Source organism: Bubalus bubalis, chromosome 13, assembly GCF_019923935.1.
Source record: "Bubalus bubalis isolate 160015118507 breed Murrah chromosome 13, NDDB_SH_1, whole genome shotgun sequence".
Classification (NCBI taxonomy): Eukaryota; Metazoa; Chordata; class Mammalia; order Artiodactyla; family Bovidae; genus Bubalus; species Bubalus bubalis.
In genome coordinates this window covers 80,910,285-80,925,297 of record NC_059169.1, presented here as the reverse complement: position 1 = coordinate 80,925,297, position 15,013 = coordinate 80,910,285, and positions in this window count along the sequence as shown.

Here is a 15,013-nt window from a genome sequence, read left to right as displayed (position 1 = left end):
ATAGAGACACTCTATACAGTCAGCAAAAACAAGGCTGGGAGCTGACTGCGGCTCAGATCATGAACTCCTTATTGCCAAAGTCAGATTTAAATTGAAGAAAGTAGGGAAAACCACTAGACCACTCAGGTATGACCTAAATCAAATCCCTAATGATTATACAGTGGAAGTGAGAAATAGGTTTAAGGGACTAGATCTGATAGACAGAGTACCTGATGAACTATGGATGGAGGTCTGTGACGTTGTACAGGAGACAAGGATCAAGACCATCCCCATGGAAAAGAAATGTGAAAAGGCAAAATGGCTGTCTGGGAAGGCCTTACAAATACATGTGAAAAGAAGAGAAGCAAAAAGCAAAGGAGAAAAGGAAAGATATAAGCATTTGAATGCAGAGTTCCAAAGAATAGCAAGGAGAGATGAGAAAGCCTTCCCCAGGGATCAATGCAAAGAAATAGAGGAAAACAACAGAATGGGAAAGACTAGAGATCTCTTCAAGAAAATTAGAGATACCAAGGGAATATTTCATGTAAAGGTGGGCCCGATAAAGGACAGAAATGGTATGGACCTAACAGAAGCAGAAGATATTAAGAAGAGGTGGAAAGAATACACAGAAGAACTATACAAAAACGATCTTCACGACCCAGATAACCACAATGGTGTGACTACTCACCTAGACCCAGACATCCTGGAATGTAAAGTCAAGTGGGCCTTAGAAAGCATCATTACGAAAAAAGCTAGTGGAGGTGATGGAATTCCAGTTGAGCGATTTCAAATCCTGAAAGATGATGCTGTGAAAGTGCTGCACTCAATATGCCAGCAAATTTGGAAAACTCAGCAGTGGCCACAGGACAGCAAAAGGTCAGTTTTCATTCTGATCCCAAAGAAAGGCAATGCCAAAGAATGCTCAAACTACTGCACAATTGCACTCATCTTACACACTAGTAAAGTAATGCTCAAAATTCTCCAAGCCAGGCTTCAGCAATATGTGAACCATGAACTTCCAGATGTTCAAGCTGGTTTTAAAAAAGGCAGAGGAACCAGAGACCAAATTGCCAACATCTGCTGGATCATGGAAAAGGCAAGAGAGTTCCAGAAAAACATCTATTTCTGCTTTATTAACTATGCCAAAGCCTTTGACTGTGTGGATCACAATAAACTGTGGAAAATTCTGAAAGAGATGGGAATACCAGACCACCTGACCTGCCTCTTGAGAAATCTGTATGCAGGTCAGGAAGCAACAGTTAGAACTGGACATGGAACAACAGACTGGTTCCAAATAGGAAAAGGAGTTCATCAAGGCTGTATATTGTCATCCTGCTTATTTAACTTCTATGCAGAGTACATCATGAGAAACCCTGGGCTGGAAGAAATAAATTTGCTACTGGGTTTTAAATTTGCAGTCTTTAACTTAGTTCAGCCAATTGCCTTTTTTATCTAATACTCTGTCTTTGAAATGCATTCTGTTTTCCATTTGTTTTTTTTTTTTTTCTTTTTTTTTTTTTTTTATTAATTTTATTTTATTTTTAAACTTTACATAACTGTATTAGATTTGCCAAATATCAAAATGAATCCGCCACAGGTTTACATGTGTTCCCCATCCTGAACCCTCCTCCCTCCTCCCTCCCCATTCCATCCCTCTGGGTCGTCCCAGTGCACCAGCCCCAAGCATCCAGTATCGTGCATCGAACCTGGACTGGCAACTCATTTCATACATGATATTTTACATGTTTCAATGCCATTCTCCCAAATCTTCCCACCCTCTCCCTCTCCCACAGAGTCCATAAGACTGTTCTATACATCAGTGTCTCTTTTGCTGTCTTGTACACAGGGTTATTGTTACCATCTTTCTAAATTCCATATATATGCGTTAGTATACTGTATTGGTGTTTTTCTTTCTGGCTTACTTCACTCTGTATAATAGGCTCCAGTTTCATCCACCTCATTAGAACTGATTCAAATGTATTCTTTTTAATGGCTGAATAATACTCCATTGTGTATATGTACCACAGCTTTCTTATCCATTCATCTGCTGATGGACATCTAGGTTGCTTCCATGTCCTGGCTATTATAAACAGTGCTGCGATGAACATTGGGCTACTCGTGTCTCTTTCCCTTCTGGTTTTCTCAGTGTGTATGCCCAGCAGTGGGATTGCTGGATCATAAGGCATGTCTATTTCCAGTTTTTTAAGGAATCTCCACACTGTTCTCCATAGTGGCTGCACTAGTTTGCATTCCCACCAACAGTGTAAGAGGGTTCCCTTTTCTCCACACCCTCTCCAGCATTTATTACTTGTAGACTTTTGGATTGCAGCCATTCTGACTGGTGTGAAATGGTACCTCATAGTGGTTTTGATTTGCATTTCTCTGATAATGAGTGATGTTGAGCATCTTTTCATGTGTTTGTTAGCCATCTGTATGTCTTCTTTGGAGAAATGTCTATTTAGTTCTTTGGCCCATTTTTTGATTGGGTCATTTATTTTTCTGGAGTTGAGCTGTAGGAGTTGCTTGTATATTCTCGAGATTAGTTGTTTGTCAGTTGCTTCATTTGCTATTATCTTCTCCCATTCTGAAGGCTGTCTTTTCACCTTGCTAATAGTTTCCTTTGATGTGCAGAAGCTTTTAAGGTTAATTAGGTCCCATTTGTTTATTTTTGCTTTTATTTCCAATATTCTGGGAGGTGGGTCATAGAGGATCCTGCTGTGATGTATGTCAGAGAGTGTTTTGCCTATGTTCTCCTCTAGGAGTTTTATAGTTTCTGGTCTTACATTTAGATCTTTAATCCATTTTGAGTTTATTTTTGTGTATGGTGTTAGAAAGTGTTCTAGTTTCATTCTTTTACAAGTGGTTGACCAGAGTTCCCAGCACCACTTGTTAAAGAGATTGTCTTTAATCCATTGTATATTCTTGCCTCCTTTGTCGAAGATAAGGTGTCCATATGTGCGTGGATTTATCTCTGGGCTTTCTATTTTGTTCCATTGATCTATATTTCTGTCTTTGTGCCAGTACCATACTGTCTTGATAACTGTGGCTTTGTAGTAGAGCCTGAAGTCAGGTAGGTTGATTCCTCCAGTTCCATTCTTCTTTCTCAAGATCGCTTTGGCTATTCGAGGTTTTTTGTTTTTCCATACAAATTGTGAAATTATTTGTTCTAGCTCTGTGAAGAATGCTGTTGGTAGCTTGATAGGGATTGCATTGAATCTATAGATTGCTTTGGGTAGTATACTCATTTTCACTACATTGATTCTTCCAATCCATGAACATGGTATATTTCTCCATCTGTTAGTGTCCTCTTTAATTTCTTTCACCAGTGTTTTATAGTTTTCTATATATAGGTCTTTAGATTCTTTAGGTAGATATATTCCTAAGTATTTTATTCTTTCCGTTGCAATGGTGAATGGAATTGTTTCCTTAATTTCTCTTTCTGTTTTCTCATTATTAGTGTATAGGAATGCAAGGGATTTCTGTGTGTTGATTTTATATCCTGCAACTGTACTATAGTCATTGATTAGTTCTAGTAATTTTCTGGTGGAGTCTTTAGGGTTTTCTATGTAGAGGATCATGTCATCTGCAAACAGTGAGAGCTTTACTTCTTCTTTTCCAATTTGGATTCTTTTTATTTCTTTTTCTGCTCTGATTGCTGTGGCCAAAACTTCCAAAACTATGTTGAATAGTAATGGTGAAAGTGGGCACCCTTGTCTTGTTCCTGACTTTAGAGGAAATGCTTTCAATTTTTCACCATTGAGGATAATGTTTGCTGTGGGTTTGTCATATATAGCTTTGATTATGTTGAGGTAGGTTCCTTCTATTCCTGCTTTCTGGAGAGTTTTGATCATAAATGGATGTTGAATTTTGTCAAAGGCTTTCTCTGCATCTATTGAGATAATCATATGGTTTTTATTTTTCAATTTGTTAATGTGGTGTATTACATTGATTGATTTGCGGATATTGAAGAATCCTTGCATCCCTGGGATAAAGCCCACTTGGTCATGGTGTATGATCTTTTTAATGTGTTGTTGGATTCTGGTTGCTAGAATTTTGTTAAGGATTTTTGCATCTATGTTCATCAGTGATATTGGCCTGTAGTTTTCTTTTTTTGTGGGATCTTTGTCAGGTTTTGGTATTAGGGTGATGGTGGCCTCATAGAATGAGTTTGGAAGTTTACCATCCTCTGCAATTTTCTGGAAGAGTTTGAGCAGGATAGGTGTTAGCTCTTCTCTAAATTTTTGGTAGAATTCAGCTGTGAAGCCGTCTGGACCTGGGCTTTTGTTTGCTGGAAGATTTTTGATTACAGTTTCAATTTCTGTGCTTGTGATGGGTCTGTTAAGATTTTCTATTTCTTCCTGATCGAGTTTTGGAAAGTTGTACTTTTCTAAGAATTTGTCCATTTCTTCCACGTTGTCCATTTTATTGGCATATAATTGTTGATAGTAGTCTCTTATGATCCTTTGTATTTCTGTGTTGTCTGTTGTGATCTCTCCATTTTCATTTCTAATTTTATTGATTTGATTTTTCTCCCTTTGTTTCTTGATGAGTCTGGCTAATGGTTTGTCAATTTTATTTATCCTTTCAAAGAACCAGCTTTTGGTTTTGTTGATTTTTGCTATGGTCTCTTTTGTTTCTTTTGCATTTATTTCTGCTCTAAGTTTTAAGATTTCTTTCCTTCTACTAACCCTGGGGTTCTTCATTTCTTCCTTTTCTAGTTGCTTTAGGTGTAGAGTTAGGTTATTTATTTGACTTTTTTCTTGTTTCTTGAGGTGTGCCTGTATTGCTATGAACTTTCCCCTTAGGACTGCTTTTACCGTGTCCCACAGGTTTTGGGTTGTTGTGTTTTCATTTTCATTTGCTTTCTCTCTCAGTAATCTCTTCTCTCCTTGTAGCAACCATGCATGTCTTTTTGCTTCTCATAACATGTCAGATGGTTTTATAAAATTGTGTCCTGTAACTTTTATTTTTACAATTACATTTTCCCCTAAATTCTTAGTATAATAAAAACTGCTTTGCGATTCTTTTCTGCAGTATTCAATTTCATCTTATTTTTAAATCTCTTTCATCATTCTGAGATGATGAAAATTTCATTTAGCTTGGTTTTGCCTAAATAGACTTTGTTTTTAAACTAATATCGTTACTCTCACTTTAAAGTAAGTGTCCTTTATAGGCTACATTTTTATTTAGGTACATTTTGTTCCGTGTTTTCCTAAGTATTTTAGTAAATGCTGGGGAATATTGTATCAAAGATGCTAGTCAAACATAATTTTATAAGTATTTGATGAAATGAATAAAGTAATCTCAATATCATAAATGAAACAGTTTATAAAACTTTGGAAAATTTCATTTGCTTCATAGTGAAAACAAAAAACATATTCATTCAATATATGTAATTTATTATTTTTGTCAAAATATTCATAATTTCTCTTTAATAGCTTATTTATACACTCTGACACTGCTGAGGTGAAAAGTGGCTTTTTAATATAACCAGAGATCACCACCTTTTCTAAATACAATGTAAAATGACTGCTCAGTTTTAAAATACCATGCAATTAAATATGTCTAATGGGTAGGCAAATCATGTAAAAATATTTAAAATGTCTAAGCTTCACTTAAGGATGGCTTCAATATAACTTTTATAATGAAATTATTGCCTTTTAAATATCTCTGTATGAAAGAACCAATAAATTTTAAACTGTTAAGTTTATAGACCATGATAGTTTGGTGCAGCAGTCTGCCACCTCCTTCCTAAGATCCCTTAAGCTAAAAGCATTTCCAGTAAATTAATATTAAAACAAAAGTAGTCTTTAGCATGTCATGCTGTTTTATGTATTCTTTCCATTGGTACTATGAAATAACTGTATTCAATATGAATAATAAAATCCATCCTGTGTTTTCAAATGTTTGCCATGCATTCTGTGTTGATTTTTCAATGCTGCTTTTAGCTGCACCATTATCCAAGCTTGACTAAATATAATTTCTTTTGACACTAAAACTACAGGTAAGGTGTTGCTAATATAATTGAAATGCTAATACTTACACTACCTGTATTGCTGTATTATAGTCAGTAATAAAAGCATGTTGAAGTGTTGTGAAAACTCATGCCTGCATTACGTTATGATCTTTGATAACCTTTATTTTTAGATGAAAGTAGTTTACAATACTGTATCAGCTATAATGAGCACCAATAAACAAGCTGCTTTGCCAAGGGCGAATATAATTCCAAGTAATACAATTGGATCTATGACACTGTATCTTCTATTCTTCATTTCAGATTCATTAACTATTATGGAGATCAATCTCTTTGACACAGTACATTTCTAACCACATTTATGCCAAAGTATGTACTCATTAGCATGTTTGAACTCCATAGCTAAAATGACAGGGTTTCCCCCTTGCTTTGTGATATTATACATAATTTGAAAAGCAAGCCTTGAGTATTCCAACAAGCATGTTATTTAGGACAGTTTTTTTTTTTTTTCTCTCTGTATATATGCATACATTTGTGCCTATCCTGTACATTTTGTGAAGATGCTGTTTGTATGGTAAAAATAACATTGCTTATAAACTATTTTAAAATGTAGATAAAAGCAATGCTTTTAGTAAACTATCCTAAAATATCTGTGTTCAATAACATTAATATATTTTTATTTCCAAATGCCTAATTGTAAATTAAAGTACACAAAAGTGTGTACATGGCAATAGAAAATTGACAGATATATGATGTGAAATGAATAAATTATACAAAAGTGTGTAGATAGAGATAGACACACATATGTTATTAAATGAATTACTGGATTTATTACCTAAAAGTAATAAAAGTTCATTTATTAAAATTTATAAGGTTTCTTGTAAATATTATTGCCCAATTGTGATCTTTACAGCTTCAACATTATTTTCTTGATACAACATTCCATAATACATTCAATTTTAAAGAACCAAGGAAGAATAAAATATCCTCAAGAACAAGTTGATGTCAATGAAAAAATATTTATCAAGCAATTAAAGCCATCAAAACTTTCTTTTCCTCTCTATATATATTCTATTAGGGCTTCCCAGGTGACGCAGTGGCTAAGAACGTGCCTGCTGATGCAGGAGACATAGGTTTGATCCCTAGGTCAGGAACATCCCCTGGAGAAGGAGATGGCAACCCATTCCACTATTCTTGCCTGGAAACTTTCATGGACAGAGGAGCCCAGTGGGTTGCAGTCCATCAGGTTGCAAAGACTGAGAATGCACACACACATGTATTCGATTAGAGTTTTAAATGTCTGCTCTTTATAAAAATGTTAACTATATAAATCAAAATTGCCCAAGTATCTTCCCAGGGCTTCATTTTACTTGGATACAGCTCATGCTTAACACTTCCTTAGAAAAACAGGAATGAAGATTTTGAAGTTAGATGTGGCTTGAATAGTTGTGGGCAGTGGGAGGAAAATAAGATAAAAATGGTCAGATGAGAACTTTGTGTTGCAAAGCAAAATATGTATTGGCATTTTCACTCTGTCAATAAAGACCCATGTTTAATTTGATATGGGATATGACATGAAATGGGATTTGAGGGATGTGACCCCTCAAAATCACAATTGTGTGGAGGGTTAAAGGATGTTGGTAAGGGGATTACTAAGGCAGCTGTTGTGTGATTTTGCAGACTGGTCTTAAAGTGAAAGTGAAAGGTGGGGAAGAATGCCTAGGCTTATGTATTTTCAAGGGTGATATACCATCAAAGGACTTTAGTTGAGAGTTATTTTATTGGAAAAGAAGTTTACACCTAAATTTAGACCTAGATTTGTGACATATAACTGCATTATTTTAAGAAGTTGAACATGCTAAGACTTGAATAGTAACAATTGCATCTCATCAAGACAGTACAGTTTCATTAGTCCCCAAATTTGATGAGTGTAATGCTGGATCTAGAGTAAAGAAACAGAATACATGATTAGAAATTTCAGCAAGAAAAAGAAAGGAAAAGCACTTTGGTGTACAAATATTGGTATGCCATGGATTCGTCTTGTACTTACAGAATATTCTTTTGGACTGAACCTCTTAGTAGGTTTTTGCAATACCAAATCATAAAATATAAGAAATGTGTCATGTCAAACTGCTGTGTCAAGTTAACTTTTCAGTAAATTCTCCTCTGAATTCTGCTGTTTTAATGATTTTTCTATTTGCTTTTATATTATTTTTCCCTTTGTAAATGTGCACCAATTACACAGGGCTGCACACATGAGGAAGATAGGATCCATTTCTAACTCCTCTTTGTGTTTTTCAGACTGATAATGCTTTGCTTACTGTCTTGCTTAGAATGATGAGGAACCATCACATGTTGGAAGAGAAGTTTCCTGCCACCTTCCTCCCACTGATTCTGACAATCACCCACTGATTAGAATGCGTGTGTGGCAGTCCAAGAATTCAACAGAGAAGTTCAATCTTGAACTTCAAGAGACAAAGCTTTGAAATCTGACACATTGAAGAGGGTAAGAAAAATAGGTTCACTCTACCCGAGTCACATTTCCCCCAAGTTCACTGCTCGGTTCCAAGAGACATCTCAGCCCACTATTTCTGCAAATGAAAGGAAGAGAAAGCACATGGTGAGTACCAAGCTTTACCAGCTCTAGGGGATGCTATTAAAGAGGCTTACTTCTTTCTCACCCCCTTCAGAATACTGAGGTGTTCTACAGACTTGGAGTGGATGGCAAGAAGAAGCTGGGAGAACAGGAGCTAAGGCTCTCATATGTTATCAAACGGACTCAGATCCTCCTAACTACAGTTTGGGCTTCATTAGAAAGCCCGGCAGCAAGCCACTGGAATTATCTTGCTTATGGATTACCAGCAACTGGCAATGAGAATCTCCCAGTGCTCTCTGTGTCTTACATACAGTACTCTATTCCATGGAAAGATATTCCGTGGTCTTAGATTAGAAGAACTAAAATTGTTAAAATGTCCATATCACCTAAAGTGAAGTCGCCCAGTCATGTCTGACTCTTAGCGACCCCATGGACTATACAGCCCACCAGGCCCTCCGTCCATGGGATTTTCCAGGCAAGAGTACTGGAGTAGGGTGCCATTGCCTTCTCTGATACCACCTAAAGCAATCTGCAGATTGAATGCAATTTTTATCAAAATTCCAAGGGTATTTTTTTGTAGAAATTATAAAGGATTCCTAAAATTTCTATAGAAACACATCAAAAAATCCCCAAATGCCAAAAAAAATCTGAAAAATAAGAACAATGAGTAAAGCTGGAGGCATCCCAGTTCCTTGATTTCAAGCAATATTATGACATCAGAGGAGCTGAAACAGGCTGCACTGAACATTAAAGCAGACATATGTGGGTTCACATGATCAATGAAACACAATATGTGACCAATGAAATACAATAGAGAACTCAGATATAAGCACAGTGTATATAGCCAACTAATCTTTGGCAAGAATACCAAAACACAAAGTAGGAAAAAGGTAGTATCTTCAATAAGAAGTGTTGAGAAAACTGGATATCCACCATGCAAATGAATGAAACTGGGCTCCTAACTTATAATACTCTCAAAAATTAAGAAGAAATTAGAGGTAAATGGAAGACCTGTCACCATAAAACTCCTAGAAGAAAACATAGGGAAAGTGCTCCTCAACTTTGGTCTTTGGCAAAATTGTTTGAATGTGAAATTCAAAACACAGGCAACAAAAGCAAAAATAAATGAGACTACATCTAATTATAAAGCTCTGCAAAGGAAAGGCAAAGCATCAGTAAAGTTAAAAGGTATGGGAGAAAATATTTGCAAGCCATTTATGTGATAAAAAGTTAATATTCAAAACATATAAGGAATCCATACAACTTAATAGCAAAATACTAACCCAACTAAAAATAACACTTGTCCTGAATAGACATTTTACCAAAGATATACTAATGCCAGTGGGTACATGAAAAGATGCTCCGTCATTAATCATCAGGGAAACACCAATCAAGACCACAATGAGATATTACTTCACAGCTATTAGGATGACTTTTATTAAAAAGACAATGAATAATAAGTGATCGTGAGGATAGGAAGCAAAGGAAACCCTTGTACCCTGCTGTGAGAAGGTAAGTTGATTCAGTCATTATAGAAACCAGAATGGATGTTACCTTAAAAAAAAATAGAAAAAGAAACATAAATAGAATTACCACATGATTGAGAAATCCCACCTCTGAGTATATATCTGAAGGAAATGAAACCAATATCTTGAAGAGATATCTGCATTCTCATGTTCATTGCAGCATTATTCACAATAGACAACCAGCTAAATAAATGAAAAAGAAGTGGTGTATATATACATGGAATATGTCGTTATGGTTGAATCTAAGTGAAATAATTCAGAGAAAGACAAATACTATGTGATCTTCTATGTGGAATATACAGAAAAAGACAAAGTCAAACTCATAGAATCAGAAAATAGAATGGTGGTTACCAGTGCTTAGCGGGTGTGGAAGATGGGGAGATGTTGATCTAAGAATATAAACCTTCAGATATTAGGTTCCAGAAATCAAATATACAGACTAGGAGCTGTCATTAATAACACCTGTGTTGCGTACTTGTTGTGTTGCACACTTGTGTTGCTAAGAGAGTAACACTTAAGCATCTCACCACGTACACAGATGAAAATGAATTATGTGAGATGATGAATTCATTAGTTAACATGATTGTGGTAATCATTTTTCAAAGTATGCATATGGCAAACCATAATGTTATACTCTTTAGCTATGCATAATCATATTGATCTACTACACCTCAGTAATGGTGAAAAAAACTGTTAAAAAGATATGACTATATGAATTAAGGATGAATGTATTTCTGTCAGTTTTATTGAAATATAATTTGCATTATCATATATAACTATGATTGCTAATGTTTAAGATATATGGCATAATGTTTTGACATAGATAATCATGGAATGATTCACAATTATTTCATGAACATTCATCATCTTATATAGATACAAAATAAATGAATAAGAAAAAATACTAATTTTTTTCCTTCTGATGAGAACTCAGGATTTAGTCTCTTTCACAACTTTCATACAGAACACATAGCAGTGTCAATTATATTAATCATGTTGTCCTTCCATCCCTAGTATTTATTTATTTTGTAGCTGGAAGTTGATATCTTTTGACTGGCTTCATTCAATTTCCTCTCTCCCAGTCCCCCACTTCTGATAACGAAAAATCTGAACTCGTTTTCTATGAGTTTTTGTTTGTGAGATGTAATTGTACTATGCTGTAAAGGCTGTATTAGTTCCTGGTGCACTACATAGCTATTTGTTACTTCTGTATGTCACAAAATGATCACTGTGGGTCTAGTTATGATCTATCATCATATAAAGATATTACATTATTATCGACTCTATTACCCAAGCAGTGCATTTCATCATCATGACATTTATTTCATAACTGGAAATTTGTATGTCTTCTTTTCCCTCACCATTTGACTCCCTCCTTTCTGGCAGATACCTGTTTGTTCTCTGTTATCTATGCCTCTCATTCTGTTTTGTAGGCTTTGCTCACATTTTTTTTTTTTTTTTTTTGCTTTTCAGATTCCACATATAAGTAAAAAAAACATGCAATTTGTCTTTTTCTATCTGACCTGTTTCACTTATCTTGATATCCTCTAGGTCTTCATGGTTTCATAAATAGTAAGATTTCACTCCTTTTTTATGGCTGAGTTGTATTCCCTTGTACTAGCACCTCCTCTTTATTTATTCTTCTATTGAAAGGCACTAATGTTGTTTTCATGTCTTCGTTATTGGGAATAATGTTGCAGTGAACATAGGGTGTATATATCTTTTCAATTTAGTGTTTTTGTTTTTTTTTTTCAGTAAAGTAACCAGAAGTGGAATTGCTAAATCATACAATAGTTCTTTTTTTTCTTTTCTTTTCTTTTCTTTTTTTTTTTTGTGGAATCTCCATCCTGTTTTCCATTGTGGCTGCACCAGTTTACATTCCCACCAACCACACATGAAGGTTCCCTTTCTCCACATCCTCGCTGATGCCTGTTATTGGTTGGCATTTTAGTAATAGCCATTTTTACAGGTGTGGGGTAATAGCTCATTGTGGTTTTGATTTGCATTTCCCTGATTAGTGATGTTGAGCACCTTTTATATGTGTGCTGGCCATCTATGTGTCTTTTTGGAAAAAATGCCCATTCACATCCCCTATTTTTAAAAATTGGGTTGTTTTCTTGCTATTGAGTTGCATGAGTTCTTTATATATTATGGATATCAACTCCTTATCAGATATATCATTTCCAAATATCTTCTCCCAGGCAATAGGTTGATTTTTCAATTTGTTGGTAGTTTTTTTCACTGTGCAAAAGTGTTTTAGCTTGATATAGCCCCATTTGCTTACTTGCCCTTGAGTTCAAGCTAATGAACATAAAGTTGCTCAATAAACTCAGGAGGAGAATGGATAAACACAGTGAGAGTTAGAAAATATAAAAAAGAACTAAATATAGCAATTTGGCTTTTATCTTTATTTCTTTTCTTGAAACATATTTCTTTGTAATCTCATTTTTCTTGATTCTCTGTATTTATTTGTATGTATGAGGTAGATTGTTTTGTTTTCTGATCTTGTAGAACTGGCTTTATGTTGGAGATGTCTCAGGAAGCCCAGCAGTGCACTTCCTTCTGATAACCAGACCTGTATGATCTGGCGTGCTCCACCCATGCCCAGCGTGGACTGAGCGTGCCTTCCTGTTGTGGTGGTCCTAACTACTGTGGGTATGCTCTTAGGCAGAGCTGGTCTCTGGCCCAGTGTCCTGACAGACCCTGACTTGTGTAAGACTGCCAGACTCTAGCGGGCAGGGCTGAGTCCTGAGGAGACTGGCTGTGAGGTTCCTGAGACCAGGTTAGGTGCCATCTCAGTGAGTGTGGCCTGGTACTTGGGAAGCTGGCTACAGAACCTGGGGATCCTGGGCTTGTTGCTGGTCTGCTCATGACTGATGTTGTGTCTTGGGATGGCTGGCTGCAGGCAGTATGGGTCTCAGTGCTGGCACCTGCCTATTGGTCGGACTGGCCAGGGACTTGTTGTTCCAGGGCCGGTGCTAACCCTCCAATAGTGGTTGGGCTTGAGTGCTCACAGACTAGAGAGAGGACTCCAAAATGGTGCTTGCCCACACCAGTGCCCTCATGGTAAAATGAGCTCCCCAAGATGGGTACAGCCAGAGTGTGTCTCCAAGAGTTCCAGTTGACTCTTGCCTCTCTGTGGGGCTCTGTAGGCTTAGTAAGTGAGTCTTACCCAGTCTCCATTCATACTACTGCTTCTGTGCTGCCTCTCACAGAATATAAAGTTTTACACATGCCCTATAAGACCACATTCTCTATTTTCCACAGCCCTCCAGCTCTCTTATATGCAAGCTCTGCTAGCCTTCAAACACAGGTATTTGGAGGGCTTATCTTCCTGGTGTAGAAACCTTGAGGAGGAGAACATGAGGCGGAACTCAGACTCTTGACTCCTTGGAGAGAACCTCTGCAATTTTGAGTCTCTTTCCATTTGTGAGTTTCATAGTCAAGGATGTGGGCCATGATGATACCACACCTCCACCCTCTTACTTCTCTCTCTGTTGCTCCTTCTTTATAAGTTTACTTAAGGAAAATCCTTTCTGCTAGTGTTCAGGTCATTCTCATTGATAGCTCTCTTTCAGTTCACTTCGGTCGCTCAGTTGTGTCTGACTCTTTGAGACCACATGAACCGCAGATGCCAGGCCTCCCTGTCCATCACCAACCCGTGGAGTTCACTCAAACCCATGTCCATTGAGTCAGTGATGCCATCCAACCATCTCATCCTCTGTTGTCCACTTCTCCTGGCCTCAATCTTTCCCAGCATCAGGGTCTTTTCCAGTGAGTCAGCTCTTCGCATCAGGTGAACAAAGTATTGGAGTTTCAGCTTCAGCATCAGCATAAGTCCTTCCAGTGAATATTCAGGATTGATTTCCTTTAGGATGGACTGGTTGTATCTCCTTGGAGTCCAAGGGACTCTCAAGAGGCTTCTCCAACACTACAGTTCTAAAGCATCAATTCTTCGGTGCTCAGCTTTCTTCACAGTCCAACTCTCACATCCATACATGACCACTGGAAAAACCATAGCCTTGACTAGATGGACCTTTGTTGGCAAAGTAATGTCTCTGCTTTTTAATATGCTGTCTATGTTGGTCATAACTTTCCTTCCAAGGAGTAAGTGTCTTTTAGTTTCATGGCTGCAATCAGCATCTGCAGTGATTTTGGAGCCCAAAAAATAAAGTCTGACACTGTTTCCACTGTTTCCCCATATATTTCCGATGAAGTGATGGGACTGGATGCCATGATCTTCATTTTCTGAATGTTGAGCTTTAAGCCAACTTTTTCACTCCCCTCTTTCACCTTCATCAAGAGGCTCTTTAGTTCTTCTTCACTTTCTACCATAAGTGTGGTGTCATCTGCATATCTGAGGTTGATATTCAAGCCGGCAATCTTGATTCCAGCTTGTGCTTCCTCCACCCAGCGTTTCTCATGATGCACTCTGCATAAAAGTTAAATAAGCAGGGTGACAATATAAAGCCTTGATGTACTCCTTTTCCTATTGGGAACCAGGCTGTTTGTTGTTCCATGTCCAGTTCTAACTGTTCCTTCCTGACCTGCATACAGGTTTATTAAGAGGCAGGTCAGGTGTCTGGTATGCCCATCTCCTTCAGAATTTTCCACAGTTTATTGTGATCCACACAGTCAAAGCCTTTGGCATAGTCAATAAAGCAGAAATAGATGATTCTCTGGAATTCTTTTGCTTTTTCTCTTTTTTTGGACTGTGGTCACATTTTTATTAATTATAACCCATGGGCCATAGCCATAAGTTTCATTTCATGCCATGTAGTATTTTATTTTTTTAATTTTATTTTATTTTTAAACTTTACAATATTGTATTAGTTTTGCCAAACATCGAAATGAATCTGCCACAGGTATACCTGTGCTCCCCAACCTGAACCCTCCTCCCTCCTCCCTCCCCATACCCTCCCTCTGGGTCATCCCAGT